The sequence below is a fragment of the Diabrotica undecimpunctata genome, chromosome 4 (assembly GCF_040954645.1).
Source record: "Diabrotica undecimpunctata isolate CICGRU chromosome 4, icDiaUnde3, whole genome shotgun sequence".
Lineage (NCBI taxonomy): Eukaryota > Metazoa > Arthropoda > Insecta > Coleoptera > Chrysomelidae > Diabrotica > Diabrotica undecimpunctata.
Genome location: NC_092806.1, coordinates 38,101,408 through 38,127,192, shown reverse-complemented (window position 1 = coordinate 38,127,192; position 25,785 = coordinate 38,101,408).

The following is a 25,785-nucleotide window of genomic DNA, read 5'->3' as shown; positions in this document are numbered from 1 at the left end:
CGTCACTTCACGACGAATGTCCGAAGACAATTAAATAGAATTTTGTTTGTATTTTGTATTTTTTATATATATCTAAATACAGTGTACATACATATTTTTAAAAAAAGCCTTTTAATTTTTCTTAAACATATTTTTATATAACGGACTTTGGCTTTAACGGACACCTCGTTCCCCCAAGTAGTCCGTTATATCGAGGTTTTACTGTAATTATGATTCACATTGATTGATTTAGAATAAAGCGATTACTGAAAATACTTATATAAGTCTTATTTCATTATTATTTATTACATCGGTTATTAACCCTATGTTAATAATAATAATAATAATAATAATAATACATAATTAATTATCTTTATGTATTGTCATTGAAGCACCCACTTTATAAATATTTGTCACCTTTAGGTTCCCACTATCCCTTTAGATTATTTTTCAATTAGGTTTGAACCTTTAGTTCCCCTCTTTTTTTGAAGCCCTCTGGCAGATATTCTAGTCCGGGTTTTTAGTGGGTCCAAAAGGGTGGCCAAAGTTCTGGAAGCGAAGATACTTGGGTCACCCGAGCTGACCCTCACAAACCGCCCTACCATCATGGTGACGGTTCTGTTCAGGAGAATTAAAGAAATAATCTGCCATATTCTAAATCTATTTGACAGAACGAAGTCTGTCGGGTCCGCTAGTATTTATTAAATATCCACTGAAAATTTTCGTTAATTATAATGTTACGATAGATATGTAATATTATTAATATAACAGTGATTTTTATATCACTGAAATATATTTAATTATAAACATTAATTACAGTTTTAATTATAATAATTTTCACTGCTGTTCTGATTTTAATAACAATTTATGTTACATTACATTCAAAGCCACAGAAGCGGAGCAATTTTGACGTTGCAACGTTTGCAATGAAATTATTTTATTTTTATATAACAGTAATTAGTGTGAACGTATCGTAAAATTATTTTATGATTATTATTTATATTATGTTTCTTTTATTAAAAATTAAATTCATGTACCAATAAAAGATCAGTTTGCTTAATTTTAATTTTGTTCAATTAGTTATTATATGCACATAGTCTAAAATATTTTTCAAGATTGTTTAAGCCCTATACATTATTCTGGAAAAAAATCTCCGAAGTATCATGTTCGCTCACGATTAGTTTACCGTAAGATATATTTGCTATAAAAATACTATTTTATCAAATTAAAATATTATACGACGACAATTTTGATAAGACTTTTATTGACTAAGCTAAACGTGTGTACAGAACTGAGTTTCTAATGATACTCCTAAAAATACATTACAAAACGTCTAACAGAAGCCCCTAGTGGAGGGGAGAGCGTTTCTAAAAACTATAAAATTTTATCTTGGGAGAGCACGAATTGTCCTCCTAAGAAATACATTAATACATCTTCTTCTTCTTAACATGCCATAGACCAAAGTGCGTAGGCGACTATCTCATTACTAGAATTTTGTTCTAGGCGGCGTGACACAGCTCGCCTGTATTGTGTATTCCTGTCCCTCCTACCTTCGATCTTCCCTTGTAGGATTAACTGTGGTATTTCATATTTTGCTCCTCTCAATATATGCCCAAGGTAACCAATCTTGCGTTTTTTAATTAATTCTCTTTCCACGCCGGCTTTCTTAAGGACGTCATCGTTTCGAACTCTATCCACCCAAGGTATGCGCATCATTCTTCTTAATGACCACATTTCAAATGCTTCAAGTTTGTTGATAGATGTTTTTTTCAAAGTCCACGTTTCCATGCCATAAAGCAAGATGGACCATATGTAGCACTTGACCATTCTGTAGCGTATTTCGAAATTTAGGTTTTGATTACATAGGAGCGGTCTGAATTTCACAAAAGCTTGTCTTGCCATTTGTATTCGGGTTTTTATCTCTTGTTGTGGATCCGATTGGTCATTGATTGTGGTGCCAAGGTATTTAAAAGTTTTCACGCGTTTTATGCGATCGTCACCTATGCATATTATCAGGTTTTCTGGAGGATTTCTGCTAATGACCATATATTTCGTTTTCAAAATGTTGATTTTGGGGCCATATTTTTTACCTATGCTATTCACCCTATCAAGTAATAACTGCTGATCTTCCAATTTATCAGTTATAATCACTGTGTCGTCCGCATAGCGTAGGTTGCTAATTGGTATGCCGTTCACCTTAATGCCTAATTCCGTGTCTTCTAATGCTTCCGCAAATATATTTTCAACATATAAATTAAAAAGCATCGGAGAGAGTATGCAGCCTTGGCGGACACCTTTCCGGATTTCAAATTCATCCGTATATTGGTCTTGATCAATCCTCACCTTTGCCATTTGGTTCCAGTATCGATACTGAATAATTCTGATCTCCTTCTGGTCAATGTTGGCCCTATGTAGTAATTCCATCATGATATCAGGTTTAACATTGTCAAATGCCTTCTCGTAGTCGATGAAGGTGAGGTAGACATCTTTTCGTTGATCTAAACAGTTTTGTATTAAAGTGTTCAAACATAAAATTGCCTCTCTTGTTCCTAGTCCTCCCTTAAAACCGAATTGTGTTGACCCGCATAAATACATAGCGGGCACGAAAACAATAAACCGCGTCACTCGATTAACTGTAAATGTTAAAACTACCTAATTTCTAAAGACAGTGATTATTATCTACAAATTTTCCCCAAAAATATATAAAACTGATAAACATTTTAATCTTTTATTATATTTCTAAAAGCTAATTTACCCAAACTTTAAGAATTACCGATATCAATCTAAAATGATAAAGTAAAATCGACAAACAACATGGAGTAAATTATAATGGGACGGAACATATCGCATAAAATACGATTCTCATAGCTGTCTAAAAATAACAACAATTTTTCAGATTTACCTTTCTCATAACATTACAGCAGATTAAGCTAATCTTATTTCGTATACACGGAAGTCGTTTGGTAGTGAATTTTCTTTGAGTACTGTCTTACATTTGAATAGAAGGTAAGGTAAGGTAAGGAAAAGAGTCTAGCTAGATCGGTTACAACTAGTACAGGCCCATCAATAACGGTGCATAACGGCACATTTGGATTAAAACCTTCTTCCAGTTTGGCATATTGTCTCATATAACGGAAACGAGATTAAAACACATGTCTCATATAACGAGATTAAAACACATAACGGAAACTCATGAATACCTATATTCCAGTCGTCAGAGACGAAAATACCACTGAACCTCTAAAAATCATACAATCAAGCTGAATTTTGGTTAAAATCCCAGTTCTGGGACCCCAAAAAATATGCTAAAAGTTTACCACTTTTGGCTTTCTCCTAAGCCCCCTCGTAGGGGGACAAAAACGAAAATATCGATTAACCAAGAATCTGTACGCTGCAAAAAAATGTTTTAAATAAAAAATATCATCATCATCATCATGCAACCTCTTCTGTCCACTGTTGGACATAGGTCTCTCCCATTTTTCGCCACTCTTCACGGTTCTGTGCTTCTTGTTGCCATTTCTTGGATATTCGTCTAATATCGTCCATCCGGCGTGTTGGTGGTCGTCCTCTGCTGCGTTTGTCTTCTCGTGGGCGCCAGTCAATTAGTTTTCTGGTCCATCTGGTCCATTTTTTTGGTTATATATATTTTTTTTTAATTTTTTTTTATTTTATATATATATATATATATATATATATATATATATATATATATATATATATATATATATATATATATATATATATATATATATATATATATATATACGTCTTCATAACAAGGCGAGATCCGATTAAATCGAGGACAACCCGAGATCCACCAATAGGAAATTAATTATTTGAGTATATTGTTCATAACTATCTTTATAATTAACATATTAATCATGGCACACTTAGAGGGGAAAAGATTTTTGAACTTAAATTTTTCTGATAAATTAAAAGCGACACGAGATCCGTAGCTGAAAAGGGAAGGGGAAGACTTATATACAAAATTTTAGATATTTTCCGATCAACGCGAGATCCCACACTGTTGCCAGCTCTAAAGGGTATTAGTCGAGCGACCAGAGCTCGTCTTGTATTGCATATTTCCTACTCAATGAGTCAAGTTATTTGCGGTTACGGTGTTTTATATTTTAAAAATGTCTCGAGGGCAGCGGTTATTTGAATTAGTGAAAGAAAATTCAAAGATAACAGAAGGTAAGTAATGATTATAATTTTTCTGTATATAATCAAATAATTCAACATAAACTTTATAAACCGAATAACTAAAATGCTCTGTTTTATTGAATTTGTTGAATTCTATTCTCAAAGCTATTTTTGTTTATTATTTATATACAAAATTGAAAAGGGGAAATTATTTAAACTTAACAGTTTATCTGTAAAGAAAAGCTATCATTGTAACATTCTAATCGTGTTTTTACATAAAAATATTAGTTTTGCACAAGAGTAAATACGTTCCATATAGTAGAGTAAATCGACTGACAAAAATTTATTATTTACTTATTTGTCAATAAATTTGTTCTGTCTTAAATTAACTATGTTGTGGCTTTTTAAATGTTGTAATTTTTTAGATATTGGTCAGTAAGAATTTCTCACAGTGATTTGTTTTAAATAATTCTCTTGACTTTAGTAGACTGATCTATTTTCTTTTTTTAATAGGTCAGCACTTCGAAGGGCAAAAGTGTAGAATGTAGTCTGTGGAAAGGAAGGGTGTGGAACAAGAGAGACCGCTGCCTATACTGCAGTTTGGACGTAACAAATTTTTCGAGGCATATTTTTAGAAAACATCCTAAAGAGGAGAGTGTTTTAAAAATAACCATGTTACCTAAAAGAGATATTGCTAGAAAGCATATGTTAGATCTCCTAAGAAAGCAAGGGAATTTTTCATATTTGCATGCAGCCGATACCATTAGACCTGTCCAGAGACCTCCGTCTTTTTCAAATTCTAATACTGTATCAGCAGATTACTTACCCTGTATATACTGCAAAGGTTTATATAAACAAACATCCCTGAAGCGACATGCAAAAAAATGTTATTATAATAAGGAAAACAAAGCAGGAATTAAATATGCAAGTGAAGGCCAAACCATGCTTTCATTCACAGAATCTCGAAAGAGATTTTTGGATAAATTAAGATTGAAATCTGAAATTTTTAATTCGATGCAGGCTGATCGAATTTCATTAAATGGAAAGGGAGATGTAATAATATGCCAATATGCGAAAGATTACTTAAGAAAGCATAAAAGGACCCATATAAGAAGTGCTGTTTCAAATCAAATTCGTGAATTAGGCAGATTGTTAATTCCTCTACAAGATTTGTATGGCATTAATACTATGATAGAAGCACTTAAAGCTGAACTACGCCCAACTGGTTTGATAGACTGAGGAATGCGAACGGCAGACGACTCTGTGCCTATCTCGAAAACAAAAACAACACCACTGTAGCGGGTCCAATGGACCCAACATGCTTCCATGGAGAACTTCCCTCGCACATAGACTTAGCAATTCTACATAATATAGGGCAACAATACGAAATAAAATCAATAAATGAAGGCGATTCCACACACGACGTAATCGTCATGACCCTAGGCGCAGTGGAACTAAATCCACTGCAGCCCCATCAAATAAAGAAAACAAACTGGCCTAATTTCAGAAGAGTACTGAGCGAAAACATCGGGGCAATCCCAACAATTAACAACATAGAAGAACTCGAAGAACGTGTAACAAGATTAGAACAAACAATAATAAATGCCATCGATGCCAGTTCAAAAACGGAAACAAAAACAACACAAAAAGGAAGATTCCAAGAAATATCAAATAAGCTAAAAGATCTCATTAAAGAAAATAATAGGAAAAGAAGAAGAGCACAAAGAACAAGAAATCAAGAAGACAAAAGAATTGCCAATGAACTAGACAGAGAAGTCAAAAGAAGGCTAAACGAACACAGAAGTGACTATTGGGACAAATATATCCAAGAATTAAACCCGAATAAATCTGCATTCTGGAAAGTATCAAAAATACTCAGAAAGGATAAAAAACCCATACCGCCCCTACACGGAGAAAATGGAATGGTATATAACGAACAAGAAAAATTTGAAGTAATGCGAAATACACTCGAATCCAATAATATGAAAAACTTTCACCCGGCAGAAGACCTAGACTTCACGGAGAAAGTAGAAAGAAGCGCCAGACGCTTAAGAAGCGTCTGGCGCTCTTAAGAAGAAGAAAAGGCATAATCGGCCTAGAACACACAAGTAGAGAAGAAATTGAAGAACTAATCAAAGTACTAAATCCAAAGAAAGCAGCCGGGCCAGATAAAATCACAAACAGGGCAATTAAAAATGAACCAAACAAAATCATAGTGTATATCACGACTATAGTTAACGGTATACTAAGACTAAGATACTTTCCAGACAGGTGGAAAGAAGCAGAAGTTATAATGATAGGAAAACCGGGGAAAAACAAAAGCTTTCCACAGAATTATCGACCAATAAGTCTCCCATCATCACTAAGTAAGATAGCTGAAAGTATAATCCTAAAGAGACTACAAACAGAGTCAGAAACAATTGGAACGATCCCAGAATCACAGTTCGGTTTTAGATCCAGACACTCCTGCGAATAAACCTAAAGAAAACTGAATACCTAACAACGGAGAATACAGAAATAAAACAGCTGGAAATAGACGAAGGTAAACAAATCAAAGGAACAGACAAGTATAAGTATTTAGGTTTCATAATATCAAACAAAGGAACAACGGAGGAAGATATAAAAAATAGACTAGGACAAACAAGAGACTGCATACGAAAATTGAACCCGGTACTATGGGATAAGAACATCAGCATGAAAACAAAGAAAAAAATATATAATACCATGACAAGAAGTATCCTCACTTATGGGTGTGAAAATTGGACAATAAATAAGAAAACCAAAAACAAAATAAGAGCAACAGAGATGGAATTTCTAAGGAGAAGCTGCAGAGTAACAAGAAGAGATAGGATAAATAACATGGAGATTAAGAGGAGAATGGGCATGAACTCCGACATAATAGACTACATCGAACAGAAGAGGTTAACCTGGTACGGACATGTCAGAAGAGCAGACCAAAATCGGTGGATAAATAGAATAACAGAGTGGAGCCCGATAGGAAGAAGAAAGAGAGGCAGACCCCGAAGATCTTTCAGAGATGAGGTGGACGAAGCAATGAGTAGAAGAAACCTACAGGAAGGGGACTGGCTAAACAGGAAAAATTGGAGAAAACAGTTGAGTGAAGGAATACAGTGAAAACTGTGGAAATCCTTGTATATATATATACACTCCTGCGAACTACAAATACTTAGAGACTAACCGAATTTATCACTAAGGGATACAACGAGAAAATGTACACTGCGGCAGCCTTCCTAGACGTCAGTAAGGCCTTTGACAGAGTCTGGCATAAAGGCCTGCTTTATAAGATGAGTCAATATGGATATAGTAAGGCAATGACATGTCTCCTTGCATCATACCTGACGAACCGGAGATTCTGGAGGCAGGTGTGCCACAGGGAGCGGTGTTATCTCCGTACCTATATACCATATATACAGCAGACACACCCACTGATCACAAAACACTGCTCAGCCTATATGCAGATGATACGGCAATTGCAACAAGCAATAGAAACGTAAATTTCGCAACAAGAGACTTACAACGCTCTCTAAATCGATTACATGCATGGTGTATAAAGTGGAAAATAACACTCAACCCGGAAAAAACACAGGCCGTCATGTTTAGAAAAAGGAGACAAATACTAAACATGGAACTAAGTCTAGCTAATGAAAACGTAGAATGGAGCAATCAAGTTAAATACCTAGGAGTGACCCTTGATACAACTTGCCTCATTAATAGGCAGGAAAAGCAAGCTAAATTTCTTCACAAAAATAAGGGTGGCAAATAGCATAATCCTTCCAACGTTAACTTACGCATCAGCAGCGTGGGGACATACCTGTAAATCAAACAGGAAGAAACTACAAGTAGCACAAAACCAGCTAATTAGAGAAGCACTAAACGTACCGAGATATGTACCACTAAGGTACCTATACAGAGATACAAAGCAGAAAAGAATCCTTCATACAATGAACGAAAAGGCATACGAGATCTTCAACGAAACAAGAAACCACCCCAACAGAACGCTGAGGGAGCTAACGGATTATGATGCAAATATCAGGACGACACATAGACGACCTAAACAACAGATAGCTGGATATGTCCCAATAGCATAAAGACAAATGAGTATTGAAATAGGCACAGAGTAGTCAAAGGCAACGCGGGTTAGAAGTAGAAAAAAAAGGTAAGAACTGGGGTCTTGGCATTTTAGAGTTCCGGACACCAGGCCTTGCTCACAAAAAAAAATATCTTAGTTTTAGTCTTAGTATTAGTATAAAAATCGGGAAAATACCTTCTAACACCGCGAATAAATTATAGTGGCAAGGAATAGTTTAGTACCTATTCATAGTTTTTCGGGTCTTCAATTCACAATCTGCGCGATACTGACCCTGTCGCACACACATATTCACCAAGCGAGAGTACGAAGAGAACCATAAGTTCTCTTCGTACAGCCAAAATTTTGGCTTAGGCCCTAAGGCAGGTCTATTTGGGAGACCAGCACCGCGATTTTCTGAGCATCGAGGCCATGTGCGACAAGCATGGGCTCGGTGTCCAGACCAGTCGGGTGCCCAGCTGGCGGGGAGAACAAATTAAATTTTACCAAATCGGCAGCTGAGTGACCGAACATACACTTTCCCTGTGCGGAGGAACACCAACTTAGGTTGGTGCCTCTCCGTGCAGGGCACACACTTTTTTATGGACAACAGTCCAAAGTAATGCTAACACCAAAGTAAACTCAGTAAAGTAATCAGGGAGAAAAGCTATCTAGCTACCCCTTGATTTTAGGTGGCCTAACCACAACCATGTAGATACGGAGAGTGTTGTTTATTACCCAAATCGCCCGACGTAAAGTTCATAAGCCTTCACTGCGTATGTCAGACGTAGTGAAGGGGTGGAGGAAAATCCTGGGGGTCAGATAGGTACCGAACCAGAATGATTGATTCTTCTGGAGCGAGACCGGTTTGATCTTCGGACATGTGGATCCCACTGACTATCAATGGTATACACATGTCACTAGGGGTTGGGTTGAACGCCTCGCGCGCGTGTGTGTGTGTGTATTTGACGTACAGTGTCCAAGTTTAGCAGAAATGAACTACATATATTGAAAAATATTCCCTTGGAATCTCAATATAGTACGTGAACAGCATAGTTGGTCCCTTAATTATAAATGATATGCAAAATAGATTTGTGTTAATAACTCTCAATCAATTGAAAGCGGTTGGGTTTATTTTATAGGTATTTTAAAAGCGATTAAAATTAATTTTTAAAATTTTTGTAAAACGAACAATGGAGAAGATATATAAGAAAAATTGTAAAAAAATAATACTACAAATAAACAATATTCCGATACGACGTTAGTTCTCGAGATATTTGACAATCGCCTTTCTGGACAGAGCTCTTTAATAATGTAAATATTATTATTCAAACCAGAAATAAGCCGAGGGAAGGGAGAGAGCTGACTGTAAAATTCATTTGCGATGTTGCCAAGTTTACCGGATCTCGGGTTGTCTACAAAATGTATATTTAGCATATACACAACGGATCACTCGCCCTGACCTCTACAGCGAGTTTCGTGGAACTACTGCAATATAAAATTCGCCAAAAGGGGTGCAAAATGAGATCCAGACAAAAATCGATTTCCTTGTACCCCCATCATTGTTACATCGAGATATCACTATATACACGTGAATACAAGGTGAGATCCAAAACCGGATCTCGCCTTGCAAAATGGATCTCATCTTGTATATCTTATGATAGAAACGGATCTCGCATTGATATGAAGACATATATGTATATATATATATATATATATATATATATATATATATATATATATATATATATATATATATATATATATATATATTGTTATGGATCAGTTTATCGATCAGAAATAGAATAAAGAGTTTTTTTATTATTTTAATATACCGCGGGCATATAAGTTAAAATACAACCCTGTACTTATTTGTAATAGTTAGAATAAGAGAAAACATTGTTCCGTGACGGGACCCTGACGAGTTTTTCCGTGAAAGACTGAGTGAATAGTGAAAGGACAATGGAACCCGTATAATTATAGATTTAGGAATAAACTTGTAATTGTATTTTGCGGTGGGCATTTTTCGAAAGTAAATAAGAATTAGATTTAGATATGAGATAACAAGAATTTGGAAACTTATTTCTGTTGAAAAAGGCAAAATTGTTAATGGTTTCTGAAAAGTAATTTGAGTGAAAGTAGTTTATTTGTTTTAAATATCATGTTGGAAATTTTCTAAATCGAAAATAAGTGGGAAAGATGAATGCTTATGATTGGTTAAAAAGGAATGGTGGGAATGAGAGAGTTGAGAAGGTTGTCTGGGAGAGATTGAAAGAATGATTATGTTACCGGCAGACCAGAAGAGAAGACGTGTTCTCGTGTAGTCAATCTGAGTACCAGTGTTTTCGTTTGTTAGTGAAAAAGGTGGAAGCTGACAGCAGATCAAAATCGAGAACATTAATACCTCTTTTGAGTCTGCATAGTCCACGAGATATAATTGATAAAGAAAGGAGAATTTGTGAATAAAGAGTACCGGTCAAAAGAGGCTTGGGCTTGTGTTTTCGGAGGAGTAGTTTGCTGGTATGCGGTTTGGATCGATGCTGAGAACGGGAAAGATTTGATGGTAGCCGGACATAATCAATCAAGGAAGGAACTGTGGTTTGATCGAGAGGAGACATCATTGGTGTAAAAAAATAAAGGTCAGTCAAATAATTTGAATAAAAGAAAATTTTAAGATATTTTAAAGATAAAATCAAAAATAAGCATACGAACTAAGATTCCAAGTTTCAAAGAGTTATTTTTTTTGTGAATAAATTATATTTTTATATGGTCATTTTTTTAGTAGATATTATTATAAAACAGATCAATAGATAGTTTGTAATTAAAATTAAATTTAGAGTATAGGAGTTTGTTGGGAAAGATAATTGCCCACAAAAGTTATTTATTAATATTCATCGTATTGCTTATTGAAAATAAATAATAATTTGTGTGCATATTTATGTTGTTTTAATGTTAGTTCCGTTTGCTGTTCTATCCCGATTATGAACAACTAGGAGATACTGAACCCACTAGAAGAGATATATAAAGTAAACTGATTAAAGTAAAATTAAAAAGGCACCCTGAGAATTTTTAATAGTAATTGATTTGTATGACTCTGCATAAATTAGTGAATTAATTAATTAAATAATTGGATTAATTAAATTAGTGTTAATTAATAATAAAACATCATAAAGCAGATCACAACAATATATATATATATATATATATATATATATATATATATATATATATATATATATATATATATATATATGTATATATATATATATATATATATATTTATATATATTTTTTTTGGACCAGAAAATAAAAAATATAGCCGACATAATTTTGAATAATTATGTTTACTAGCACTATTTTTAATATGAAGTAGAATTTATCGTTTTTTCACAAACAAAGCTTAAAGCGACCGCCGATTATGAATGTTATTTAGGCCGCAAAATCAATTATAAATAAGATTAGTCAACCGTAAAAATTCGATATCTTTTGATCAAAGTATCTTATCAACAAAAATTAAAATGCAGTTTAAAGGCGAAGAGAGCAGAGTAAAAAAGTTGTGCATTTTGCTGCAAATAAAGTCAGTTTTTAAAATAAATAAAACATAAAATCTATGCTTCATTACTTACAAAACAAAAATGTAAACATTCACTTCCTCTGGATACCATCACATATAGGTATTTCAGGTAATGAAAAGGTTGACGCCTTAGCGGATAAAGCAACCTCAAATGAAAGCATCGATATTATCAAACAAATTCCAGTCACAGATATCTACCTTATTATCAAACAATACTGTACAGCAGTTTGGCAGCGATGCTGGGATTCAAATAACTCAAATTTTAAAGTAATTAAACCCTCTATCGATGTCCGGCTCTAACTTCCAGAAAAAAGAAGAGAACAAGTGGTTATAAATCGCCTAAGAATTGGTCATACAACATTAACCCATCAACACTTATTAACGAAGCAGCTACCACCAGAATGCTCATACTGTAGATGCCAAAAAACAGTCCAACACATACTTAGAGACTATCCACTTTACTCATATGAACGAAGCACCAACAACATTTCTGAAGAACCAGGTCAACTTAAAAATATATTAAACTGTAACTTAACCAATACGATCAAATATCTTAAGGACATTAACCTATTTCATAAAATGTAATTTTTCTTTTAGTTGATAAATTTTTATGTTACCCAACCTTATAATATGTACGCTACCATATATATTGTAATAAACTTCCGCTAATAACCTTTTACGGTTGATGCGGCTTTTTGAAAATAAAAATAAAAAAAAAATAAGGTTTTTATGAAGGTGTTAATAAACAAACGTTTGGCAATTCTTACCATTTTTTACTATTTTCATGACATCAATAAAATATATCACTTTCATTGACTAGTCACTATGGAATTTTCCTTACTAGAGCCTGATCTTTAAAACATTAACATAGCATTAAATTTTGATTGTGAGTTTTTGCAACAAATGTGAAGACATTTGAAATATGCCTAAAAACGCTGAATTACTCCTTACAAACAGTCTAAAATGGTTAAAATTTCTTCTTTTCGATTACTCAAGTACGTTTTCAGAAACTTCACAACATCAGCTACAAATTATATACAACACCGTCTTCGTAGATGTATTTCCCGTGACGTGGGATAATTTGTGATGTGAAAGTTTAAATACAGCAATTTTTGAGCATATTTCAAAAGTCCCATATTTGTTCCCAAAACAAAAAATCGAAATTTTATGTCATTGGTTTTAAAGTTTAAGCTTTAATAATGGAAATTTTATAGCGATATGTCAATAAAAGTAACAAATTTTATTGATCGTATGAGATTCATACAAAATGGCAAAAATTGCGCAACGTTTATTTATTTAAAAGCTTTATAAAAACTGATTTTATTTGCGGCAAAACTAAAAGATTGTTATACAAAAGCTGTATGTTTCATCTTTAAAGCACATCATGATTTTTGTTGATAGGATATTCTGATCAAAAGTTCTCGAATTTTTACCGTCGAGTTGATACAAATTTTATGTAAAATTAATTTTGATCGCTTAACTGACATTGAAAAACAACGGTCGCTTCAAGCGTCGTTTCCAAGAAAACGGTTCATTCTACAGAAAAAGTGCTAAAGCACATTTTTTATTAAAAAAACATACAGAAGTTAAAACACTTCACCATTGTATTTAGGTATATAAAATAAACATGTGGTTAAAACTTTTTAAAACTTTTACAAGTGTCGTCAAAATTTATACAGTAGCAGCATAACGTTTTCGATCTAATCAGATCATCTTCAGTGCCTTATGTACTTGAAGCTAACAATGAAATTAGATTTCTATGACATCCATATATGGGTTACATCTTTCCAAACTTTATTATGTGTTGACTCTAGGTCGATGACAATGGATTAATTAATACTTGAGGAACTACATGTCTCTCTGCTCGGTTTTTAACACGTGGTTCTTGTCAGTTAAGATGACACAGATCTAGCAGTTGGCAATGTCGTAACCTTGTGTAACCTTTTCAATTTTACATCGGCTTCTTCACTAAATGTCGTAACTTTATATAAACCCTTTCAAACTGACATCGGCATAGATTTTGGCACTGAATGTCGTGTTTAACCTTACTTTTTTACTTAATAATTTTCGCTGTTTACTTCAAATATTCATTCCATCCTGCTCGAAGGACCAAAACTAATTATGTATGAACTTCTGGCTAATCAGTGGTGATTGACCATATTCCCGATTTTATCATTTAATATTAAAGTACATAAAAAGTTCAATTAAATAAGGAGACGTGTTTACCATTTTATTGCTGCATGAAAAGAGAGAGATATTACAATATGACAGCCGTTAAATCAATTATAACAGGCTTGCCAACTCTTTCACTACACAAGTACCTGAATTTAACAAATTAAAAATTTGTCTAAACAATGACAGTGTATTCTTCTTCATGTTGTACAACGGCAAGTATTATTGGCTGCCTTCTTAATAATTGGCAACATTAGATACAACCTACTGAGAGTCACAGCTCTTCCGTTGCAGGTGCAAGGTGACTTTGTTCGTTCGTTATTGATCCCAAAGAATCCACTTACAATAACTTACACTTTTTTAAAGTGATATATCAAGATAAAAAAGAAGGCGTGTTCACCAATGACTATCATTAAATATGATTGAAAAGTCATTGATTAAGACATTTTGTTTTTTAAGTTATGTTAACCTATTTTTTTATATTTTTTTATATACATTGTAAATTATATTATTATTTTTTTGTATATATTCATCCTAGTACCCCTGATTGGTTGAAGCAAAATAAATTACCACAAAAAGAAAAACTATATATTACACTATTCGCTCCGTGCGTGACTGACGCGACACCTACCGCTTTCATCTGACAGTTTTGGACCTACCAATTTTCAGGTTAAACATATGACATATGTTTGACATTGTTAAATACATGCGAATTGACAATTATTATTAATTAACTTTTTAATTATATTTTTTAGTTTATGTACAAAATAAATGTAGTATTAAAAACTGGGTTTCTCAAAATTCATCATAATATATCTTTTCAACCACAAACGGAAAAGAAATGGAAAAATCTGGTACTGGCAAATCAAGTTTTTCACGTGAAAGAGCATATATTTAAAAACAGTAATAGTAAAAGTTATAATATAAAAGCTAAAGTCATCAGGCACTCTGCAGTTAGCTTGAAGCCTTATAAAATATCATTTAACCCGTAACTGCTACCGACAAAAAGTTATCTCGCAGCTGCTATTGACGGGTCACTGTGACCCAGTTTTAAAATTCTGAAATAAAGAAAAAACATTAGCTAATACATTTATTTTAAGTCATAAACACTTTTTTATATAACGGTAAACTAATTTAATGTAAAATAAATTCCTATTTACAATTTGGGCATATTTTTAGAGCACATTGTAAACATATAGGTAATTTGCATACAAAACAGTATGTATTTGTTTTCCGGTCTTTTTTTCCGGGACAAATTGCGCATCTCTTCCTTTTAGATATATTCTGTATTGGCAATGGTGCAGGTGTGTCATCTATATCTACTCCAAGGATATTCGCTGCGAGACATCGAAGTTTCCGGGGTACATTTATGTTGTAAAGTCTGTTCTTCATATGTGGCGTGTACAGTGCAATGCCTAGTTCTTTTAAAAAATTGTAACGGGATATTTCTTTTCCTCGGGAAAACTGATATATTATTCGGCTGTTTACACCAGACACATTTAAAATACAGTGAAAAATTGCCATAGGCCATCGACGGGTCCTTCGAGAAGTGGAATATGTTGCACATTTTTCGTCCAAAGCATCTACACCTACTTTGGTTTGGTTATAAAACATAATTATTTCGGGTTTCCCAGTGCTCTGATCAACAGTACTGTCGTGATGCATTGATGATATTAAAACAACAGATTTTCCCTTTTTTGGGACATATGATACCAGAGTATTGTCTGATGTAAATCCGAACTCTGAAGAACTATCAGGTCTCTTTCTGTCGGCCATAAATTCTGGAGGAATCATTCTTTTATTTTTCTTCACTGTACCTACATATATAATTCCTCGTTTTCTTAACTCGTTGGTTAATTCCATTGATGTGTATCAGTTATCTCCAGTGACATTACGGTTGGAATTTTCAATACATTTTATCATTCGAAGAACAACCTCAGTTGGATGTGAAAATAGCGATTTTTGTTTCTGTTGGAGAATTTTTCCTGTATGGACCTCCGCGTTATACATGTAGTGTGTTTGGGAATCGGCTAAGATCTGCACTTTTATACCATATTTCGCAGGTTTATTAGGTATGTACATTCTAAATGCACACCTTCCCCTGAATGGTACCAGCATTTCATCTACTGTTACGTGAGGACCTGGAACATAGTTCTGTTGGGAGTTTTTTACAAAAGTTTCAAATAGGTTGGATATAGCTACCAATTTATTAGTTTTCACTCTTTCAGACCTTGTAAGATGATTGTCGAATCTTAAACAGCTTAGCAAAAATAAGAATCGTGCAAGTGACATCGAACATCTAAACAAATCTCTCCCTGTACCATCTGTTGCCCATAATGATTTTAAATCTTCATGTTTAGACTTAAATATACCTTGCATAAATAAAAGTCCAATAAAAGCTTCTATCCCAATTTTATCTGTTCTTTCAATGAAAGTTGGGGCAAATTTTGAGAGAGAGTTTTTACGTCGTTTAAATGTAGCGTAATTTGAGGATACTAAGTCAATTCTTGTGTTGGTATGTTCAACAATAATTTCTAACATGTCATCAGTTATTAATAATTTCCAAGCTTCTTTAGGACACAGTGGTGGATGCTGACGGGTAGAACCTTTCAGTCCTGGTAAAACTCTTATAATGTTATGAGATTTTACTTTGGACCTTTTTGGCGATTGTTTTGCCCATTTTGTAGAATCTTTTCCATACCAAGCTAATTTTGAAATGTTCAAAGTAGCTGTTTTGTTACTTAAAGCGTTATTCGTGGCATCATCTTTGTCTAAGGTGTTTTCATGCAATAGTTCAACCTCAAATTCACTATCAGAGTCGTGTTTACTGTAAATTTCATTGTCTATTTCATAGCGGTCACTTTCACCTGAATAGTTAAATAATTTGTGTGCAGCTTACTCCTTATTTTCTACTTCTTGGAGAGTATCTGTCGTTTCATCGGCATCTTCCAAAACTCTTCACTGTTTAGAATGTCTTCCATCTCAGACAAAGTTAAATGCTTACTTGAAGAAGCCATTTTATCTAAAACAAAAAATGTGTATTAAGCAAATGATATAAATATTTAAATTATTCAAGCCGTTAACATAATAAAATATATATATATATATATATATATATATATATATATATATATATATATATATATATATATATATATATATAATAATAAAAATAGGTACATACCTTTATAACCAAAAAATATTATGTTACTTAAATACTATAGACGGGTCACCGTGACCCAACTACGTAATTATTTCGAATTTGACACGATCAACAAAACTGCTCACTTTGCCTTTTTATAAAATACTAACTGGCCAGAGAATAGGGGGACAGACAGCTCCCCCACTATCAAACTTAAATGGGTAGGGCGGTTTAAAACTATTGATGGGTCACGCTGACCCTGTCGGTAGCAGTTACGGGTTAGGGTAAATTATTTAAATTTTTTTCTATTTCAATTGCATAAAAATGAAGTTATGTGAAATTTACTTTTTCATATTAATAGCACGGATCCATCTTTTTCTTTTCTCTAATTTATATGTAATCTTTGGGAACCTATAAAAACTACACTTACTATTTTTGCTATTATTAGCACAATTAAATACGCAATATGTATTTGCACATATTTTTGATAAAATTTATGCGTAAAAAGGTAGGGCCAATTTTGTCATATTTCGCCGCTACGCACGCTGGCATCGTTTCAAAGTACCCCTACCATGGTCACGCACGGAGCGAATATACTACGTATTATTTTGAGGTTACATAAATAGATATACTAAATATTTTACGTTGTTACTAACTAATTACTGCAAAATGTGCTTTAGCTATTCACAGGAATATTGTGACAACGATTATCAAGTATGTATATCTAAATTTTGATCACTACCTCAAAAAACATTCGTGTGCCAGCATATTCGGATGTATTTAATTTTAAAAAATACCACAGTATAATCCGATTAATAAAGAAATGGAATAATCGAATAATGAAAATATTTTTGTGCTAGCGCTATATGAATATTAATTTATGAAAATAAAAAAATGTTTTATATTTTACCACAAAAAGAGCAGACATTTCTACAAAAAATTGTTGAATAATTTCTAACATTTGTACAAAATTATTATTAAGTTATGTATATCTAAAAATTATATAATATAAGGTGTCTCCTATCTCGCAAATGCTTTCTAGATCCGATTTCTTAAGTGGATCAGTTTTTTTTGTTTATCTTATCTTCTTGACAATATCTCTCAATTTTTTCCTGTCTCTAGTTCTTCCTCTCCATTTTCTGACTCCTGCCCTTTGGAGGTCTTCTTCAACTTCTTGCAGCCACTTTGATCTCGGTCTTCCCCTTCTCTTTTTTCCTCCTGGATTCCATTCCATCATTGCGTATGTCACTGCCTCATCGCCTGCTCGCCAAATGTGACCTAACCATCTAACTCTGCATTGCTTTATTTTAGTTACGATGTCTTCCTTAAGTTCTTCCTTAATGTCTGCATTTGTTCTGCTTCTATATTCATTTTGCTCTGTTCTGATTGGTTCTAGTATGGTTCTCATAATCTTTCTCTCTGCTATTCTTAAGTCTTCTTCATCTTTTTTAACCATCGTCATTGTTTCTCCTGCATATAATAATATTGGCCTAATTATGGTGTTATAAATGCTCATCTTACTTTTTTTACTCAGTGTTTTGCTTTTAAGTAATGTTTTGTTTGCAAAATAAGCTTTATTCGCTGCTAATATTTTTTCTTTTATTTCGGATTTCCTTTCTCCGGATTTACTTATTGTAACTCCTAGGTATTTGAAGTATTCTACTTCTTCAAACTCAGAACTTCCTATTTTGATTTTTTCTTTCATTGGTTTTTTCCCTAATCTTAATATTTTTGTCTTCTCTTGATTTAATCTTAGCACCATTACCTCCCCTTTCTCTCTTATTTCTTCTAGCATTTCTTTCATTATTTTTCTGTTCTTTGCAATAATAGCAATATCGTCTGCATATGCAATTATTTGACCACCTCTTGTTCTGAGATTTCCTTTATTTATATTTCGTAGTACATATTCTAATGCTAGATTAAATAGCGTTGTTGATAAGGCATCTCCTTGTTTCATCCCTTTATTTATAATGAATTCCTCTGTCTTTCCTATTTGTGTCTTTATGCTTATTTTTGTAGTTCTCATTGTCATTTCTATTAATTTTCTGAGTTTATGTGGAATTTTTAATTTTTTAAGTGCTATCATTAATCCGTTCCTTTTAATTGAATCAAATGCCTGTTTGAAGTCTATGAATAACATTTCCAATTCTAATTTATACTCGTTTGCTTTTTCCATTATTTGTTTTATTGTGTGTATTGCATCTATTGTAGATCTTCCTTCTGTGAATCCACATTGGTACTGTCCTACTGTCTTCTTTGTGATCTTTGATAACCTCTTTTTTATTATTGATGTCAATATTTTATATGTTGTATTTAGTAACGTTATTCCTCTATTATTTTCACAGATTTGTTGGTCTCCCTTTTTATGTACTGTTATGATCTGCCCTACCTCCCAGTCCGCTGGCATTTTCTCTTCTTTCCATATATTTTTCAATAGTGCCAGTATTTTTCCTCTTAGTTCCCTTCCCCCGTATTTTATTAGTTCCATATTAATGCCATCTTTACCAGGGGCTTTTCCATTTTTGCTTCTCTGTATTACTTCATCCAATTCCTCTAATGTTGGTTCTTTTGAAATTTCGATATCTACTTCCGAAAGGACCCTAAGAGATTAGTAAACTGATCACTGGCGTACCTGCACCCCGGATCAGGTATAGATCATAAAATCCTTGCAAACGGCTAGTTTCTGGTAATTTCACAGAATAATCCAAATCCAGATGTCTTAAATGCAACTGCAATTTATTGGTTTTTATTTTAGAATTCCACAAAATTCTATTAATAGCTACCTAAAATCATGCGAAAAGAAAAATTTCTCTTCATTTGCCCTTATTTCTTCAACATGGATAGTGAACTGCTAATTGATTACGTTATCAATTATTTTAAATTTCAATTGTGAATGACTCTAAAAAAATCGAATTACGTGGACTTGTGCGACGAAAGGGTGTAAGGCTAAATGTCATACAACTGGTGAGTAGAAACTTTATACCGTTTTTGTTTAGTTGTTTCGCACTGGTTTTCGCGAATCATCCTGATCAAACAGAAAAAAATATTGAGATTTCTAATTAAATTGTTAAAATCACATTGTTATATATACCTATATATATATATATATATATATATATATATATATATATATATATATATATATATATACATATATATATATATATATATATATATATATATATATATATATATATATACATAGAGGGTATCCAATTAAGTCGGCACCATATGTGAAACCTTTTTATTTTTAGTTTTATCAATTTTGTTATATAAAATATTTGTGTTACATAAAAAGTTTTGAATGATCTAAAACCTAAAATACAATGATCAGATATTAAATTTTTTTTAGTTGTATACGCGGTTTGTCAAAAAAAATGAATTGTGTATATTATCAAGTCTTAATAAAATTCATGTTGTTTAACGAACCGCCTAAATGACTGAAGAATACTAATTAGACTACAAAACACGAGTATTTGGGTGTGCAGCCGAAGATAGGACAAAGAAGTACTCTTTTTAGTCTACCAAGCTTTCGCAAATCTTTATTTGCATCATCAGGGTGCTACAATAAACAAAATTGGTACAAATTACAGAATAAAAATTATTTTGTATCTTACACTAATTGAGGTTAGTTGTCATGATGTTTATAAAATGAAATGAACAACTCATCTGTCTCATTAAAAAATAATGGCGAAAACTAACCAAAAAATGTAAAAAAATTGCTTTTAAAAGCACTGCAGTTGTGGGATCTTTGTACAAGTCATTAAAAGATAAAGTAAGCACTTAAGCATTTTGATCCATTCTGTCACAATAAATGCATTGCTAATTACTTTAAATTTAAAAATTTCCGCCAATTATGCCATAAAATGTAAAGCTTTGCACGTGTCAAAAATTAAATTTTCCTTCGACTTCTATGCACTAATAGCACACTCAAGTTTTTAGCTTTTCCTATAACTGTCCAAAATCGTCTATTATTTTTAAGATAGTCAAATAACGCCAAAAACGGTAAGATTTAGACCGAATGTATGCTTAACAAATTATCTCGAGAATTCAAAAAGAAATATAAAAATGCAATGAAAATCAAATAACGCAGTTAAGGACTACCTAATATTTTCATTTTAAAGTTCACTATCGAAATCCTATGCAACTCAATTTTTTGATCTCAAAACCATTTAGATTGGCAGATACGTCTAATAGGTCACACCGTCAGACATATTAATATCTCAGTTAAATTTTAAAGCAACTTGCTTAAAATAATTTTTGAATTTATTAAATTATCACATAAACGAGAAGTATAACAGGTAAGAGGCAATCTTTCGCATTAGAAACCAGGCAAAAATCCATGTGATGAGTTTACCTATCTGCGGTGATGATTTTACCAATCTCCAAAGGATGCCGGTGATCAGTTTACTATATCTCCGAGGGTCTAATAATTTTATGGGGGGCTATATAGTGATGAGTTCGTACAAGTCCATGTACTTGTATAGTCATATCGAAAAACACAACAAAAAATTTTTTCAACTACTGTTAAACATTTTTGTTTTTTGATTTTTGTTTCGTAAGTATAAATTTTGTAAGGCAAGAAGTACGTTAAAACTGAACGTTGAAGAAGACAATTTGAGAATATGGATACATAATTATTATTAAGTGGATAGCGAAATAAACCTCTTTAGTAAACATACATAACAAAAGTTTTTAAGTATTGCTACCAGCTACCCCAAAATATAAAACTACCTCCAAAATGATACACAAGATGAAAAAATAGGATAGAGTATCCAGGACATGGTTTGTTGTGAACGCATTAATGTTCTCTTGACAAAAGCACGAGGAGAAAAAAGTTAGTTTTATTTGTATATATTTTGATCTACTATTTAAAAGTTGCAAAAAATAAAATATAAGTAATGTCACAAAATTGACACTACAAATACGATGTGTAAAGGACGGGTTAAAGATGAACGGATCGATGAATACTAAGGACCAGGAAGTGACTAATAAACACTTAATCACTGAATAGGTCTGTCTCAGATCAACACTCCAAGACCAGTAAGATACGATACAATGGCATGATACGATCAACGGTATGGTCTTTTCCGGTTAGGCATAGGATAGCCTATATCGTAAACTGGTGTTAAATGATTAACAAGAAGAAGCTCTCCTCTGTAGATGTTGGGTATGGTCTCACCAAATCAATTGGGACATTATGCCAAGGCTTTTTTTTAAATAAACACATCTTCCTGTTGGCTACATATACAACGGTTTACACTGAAGGATTTTTCTCATAGTTTCTAACATGGCTGTGCTATTTGAACATAGGCAAACCAGCATTTTTCCGCTATTCGGCACTATCCGGATCTGATAACTGACAGTCTTTATCACCTTCAGGTTTTTGGTATTTAATTCATTGACCATGTGGCTTCAATAGTGACAGCTGCATAATGTGCATATATTGTTTGTCCATAAATGTTTGTTAATTAAATAGATAATTTTGCAATGCCACATTAGATATATACACTTAATTGTCTGGCAGTAGAAATGGAGTTTCTGAGGAGAAGCTGTACACTTACAAAAAGAGACAGAATTGAAAACGCAGAGATTAAGCGGAGAATGGGAGTGCAATCAGACATAATCGACTATATAGAGGAGAAGAGACTATCCTGGTACGGCCACGTCAGAAGAGCGGACAGAGGACGCTGGATAAATAAAATCACAGAATGGAGCCCGATTGGAAGAAGAAAGAGAGGAAGACCCCGAAGGTCATTCAGAGATGAAATCGACGAGGCTATGGAGAAAAGAACCCTGCGAGATGGAGACTGGAATGACAGGGAAAATTGGACAAAACGGATGAGTGAAGGAATACAGTGAAAACTGTGGAAATCCTTAGTAGTAGTAGTGTCTGGTTGGTGTAGAATTAAAAAAAAGTTCTAGCCAGGATTTTTGTCCACTTTTTTCTTTTAACTACAATGAACACTTTGTAGTAAAAAGACTTTGACCACTTGAGACTCCACTTTGAGACTTTTTTTCACAACTTGTTGCTGCAACCTCACACAAGTAAGTGGTTTATCTTATTTTGTAATTTGTATAATTTCACCATTTTGTAACATTATTGTAGCTTATATATATATATATATATATATATATATTGTAGCTATATAAGTTATTTTATATAAACATACGCTTGTTATATAGGTACACAAAATCTAGATTTTGGAAAAAAAATTCTGGCGGGAAGAGATGATGTATGTCACAATTATATCGCGGTATACTAGACTAAAACACCGTGTACATATTGTTTTTCGAATATTCCACCAACTTTATTTATCTAGTAGTTCCATGAAATACCACATAAGTAATTCAACGAGGCTATGTCTGTAGAACTAAATACAAAGCTTAATTGTTATGTTGAAAATGGTGACTTGGGAGACTCTTGGCTTAGTCCACAGTAATGCTTATTTACGTTGATAATTGGAGACATCAGAATGACCAACAAGTTTAATATTAAAGGTCAGGCTCAGAAACTCAGATGTTCGTGTATTGTTCAAAGTGCAGACAAAGTGAGTAGAGCGCTGCGGTTATTAGTTCATTCGAATTGGGTCAGAAGTGATGAATAGGAAAATAAATAGAGAATATTCGGGATGAAAATAATTGTCTAACTAGGGATTGTAAAACATATTATAAATGAGAGAATATTTTTTTTGTTTAAACTTGGCAACATCAATCAAACTGGTTATTACTAGTGGAAATATGAATTTAATATAGAACCATTGAAAAAAAAATCATTGCAGTTAAATTTTTTATACGTAAGGGATATTAGTAGTTTAGTTACTACCAAGTTTCGTTTAGTAATTAACTTTTTATTCTATAGATGTTATAAGTTAAATTTGGCTATAGAAACATTTATATATATTTATATACATTTATATATAAATATATATACGAGTATATATATATATATATATATATATATATATATATATATATATATATATATATATATATATACAGAGTGTTTTAAAAAGATATGTCATAAATTAAATCACGAATTCCAGGGACAAAAATAAATTGAATAAATCCAACTTACCTTAGTACAAAAACGTACACAAAAAAAGTTACAGCCCTTTGAAGTTACAAAATAAAAATAGTTTTTTTGCATTATCTCCTAAACTACTTGACATTTTGTAATAAAAATGGACACGTTACTTTCTTGTTCTGAAAGCATTTTTCATACAAAAGAAACAACAAAATCTAAGCACACAGAAACATTTTAAGGGGGGTGTGCAGCCCTAAATCCTCCCAAACTTTTGAGTAGTTTGACCTACGTTCAAATCAAATGAATTTTGTGGCATCTACTACTACACTTTTACTTGTTGCTACAACTACTTTTTTCCTAGTTGGCCATAAAATTAGTTTCTACGGATACAATAATTACAAACAGTTTCATCAATAATAGTCAATAATTTAAAGCTATCATTTATTGTGTGAATAAGATTAATATTAAAAATTTTGATATGACAATGGCCTACGCACTTCAGGAAATGACAGATATGCATTTAACTTTGGGTAAGTTGGATCAGATTAAATTATGATTTCAATAAACTATTAAAAATATCGTAGGTGAATGCCAATGAAATACTGCAGCAGCCGCAAGGCGTTATGCAGTAAAATACCTTAATCGAAATACACCCGATAGACGATTATTTCTGACCATTGATCGTCGTTTACGGGAAAAAGGTACATTCCAACCGCAAGTTGCTGGCAATAGTGGTCGTCCAATAATGGATGTAACTGATGAAAGCATTTTAGAAATTATTGAAGGAGTCCCTGGAACAAGTACAAGGATAATATCTGCTCAACTAAATGTTCCTCACGTAAGGGTTTGGAGGCGTTTGAAGGTTCAGTTGCTTAAACCCTATTACTTAACAACGGTTCAAGAGTTATTGGTTGAAGATTATCCTAAAAGGATTGGATTTTAATATTGGCTGTTAATGAAAAACACTCGAAATGTTAATTTTATTAGAAATATTTTGTTTACCGACGAGGCTACCTTCAGTAGAAATGGAATAACAAACCATCATAACGAGCACATTTGGGCCGACGAAAATCCTCACGCCAAAAAAACGATTAATCACCAAAGGACTTTTAAAGTTAATGTATGGACAAGAATTGTGGATAACAATCTAAAAGGCCCAGTATTTCCCAACAATTTAAATGGTGATAATTGTTTGCAGTTCTTGGCAAACGATTTACAGAAGTATTTGTAAGAAGTGAATATTGCAATAAGGCAAAATATGTGGTTTCTACAAGATATAGATAAAAACAGGGAATACCTTGGCAGGCAGTATCCTGGTCGGTGGATTGGAAGGGGTAGTGACGCACCTGTTTCTCTGCCACCCAGAAGTCCAGGTCTTAACTCCATGGACTTTTGCCTTTGGTGGTTTATGAAAGAGAAAGTGTATTCTGTAACAATAGAGGACGAACAACAATTAAGGGTTAGAATAATTGAAGCTGCAAATCAATTTCTTCAGAAAAATATGATTTTTCAGCGCATTCGGTTCTCCTTATTAAAACTATACCGAATGTGTATTGAAGAAAATGGGAGTCATTTTGAACATTTATTGTAATATCATATTTATAGAGGTTATAGACATTTTTTGTACTTGTTAAATCATTTAAGCCATTTAGTTAGTTGAA